We start from the raw sequence: 1,571 nt of genomic DNA, 5'->3' as shown, positions 1-1,571 counted from the left end.
CTGGGTCAGGTTGAAGATTGGGTAGATATTTTGTGAATGATTATGTCAGGCTAGGCAGATTAAAATCAGGAGGCATCACACTTTTCACTGTGGGTGAGAACTTAAGACCCGGCCGTTTTATTTTAGTCTATCCTATAACAAGGGTTAGAAGATGTGCGCTGATAACAAGCATTGTTTTTATCGAGCACCATTTATCGACACATAAAACCTCTGTAATAATTTTGGTGGAGTGTTTTTGAACGGGTGTGAATATGATAAAATACGAAATTTGTGTTGACGGTAAAAGATATCAATAATAAACATTATGGTACACTAAAATCTAAATGTGCGTATAATACTTACATACATACACGCACATTTAGATTTTAGTGTACCATAGTGTTTATATATATATATATATATATATATATATATATATATATATATATATATATATATATATATATATATATATATATATATAGTACTACTAGTACTATTGTTATCTTTTCTTTGACAATCAGTTTAATTACAGCCTATAAAACACTCAACCAAAACAACTGTTTTCATTTTCATCCGCTTTCATTTTTGGTTGATCGTCAAGGCGACTGCGATTGTGATCTTGATTTCAGCTTGACTGGTTTTGTCATTTAAACATGTGGACCCTCCATATATGAGCACGTTATACACACGTAGGCTGTATGGGGATGAATCAAATTTTAACGCAAGCCTCCATGACGTCTGAGGCGACCAGTTGAAGATGTGAGGAGATTTGATGAAAGGGTCGGCCTAGTGTGCCCAGGTAAAGCTGTCCAAACAGAGAGGGGTGAACCAGAGGACACACACTTCACCCCAGCTACCGAAAGATGAAGACAGGGGAGGGGGTTCAAGTCCATAGCGAAACATGAGCGCTACACTTGCAATATTCACGCATTTAGGACTTGTTCGTCACATTTATTTTTAAGTAACAAATCGTTTCACTTCTCAGTTACCAGTTGTGGAAAATCACAAAGGAGCTGTAAAGCGCATGATCGTATCACAAATCATGCTCAAGATATTTGGGGAAAATATTATTAGTTGTGATAGTAATAAAACAACCAAATCAATAATATTAATAATAATAATAAGCAGAAGAAGTTAATTATGATTTCATTTTTAATAACTGCTGTCATATATTCTAGAAATAGCCTGTACCATAGCTTACTATAATTATAACAATTAAAATAAATAAATAATAACATGATAATTAAAAAATATTACCAACAACGAGTGACAAATTGTAACCAGGAAAGTAAGCTTGGGCGGATTGTGATTCGCGTAGACGTCTTTTCAAGAACGAACTTTCTTTCTGAATTCGTATACTCGGTCATGGCGGCCTATGTAGGTTATTCTGCAAATTCTTAGAACCAAGAATTCTGATACTTGCGTCATAATGAGAGTTCGACTTATTTCTAAGAACAACTGGCAAAAAGGGTGAGAGGGGAAAAACGCGAGAGCCTCGAGTGCAGGTTTTGTTTTTGATAACTCATCTAAACGCTGGTTTTCATTTGGTGCTGATGACAGCAAACAGGTCAGGCGGTAATTTTCCGATA

This window comes from Danio aesculapii, chromosome 4, assembly GCF_903798145.1.
Source record: "Danio aesculapii chromosome 4, fDanAes4.1, whole genome shotgun sequence".
Lineage (NCBI taxonomy): Eukaryota > Metazoa > Chordata > Actinopteri > Cypriniformes > Danionidae > Danio > Danio aesculapii.
The sequence above is the reverse complement of the archived record's forward strand: the minus strand, read 5'-3'. Positions refer to the sequence as shown.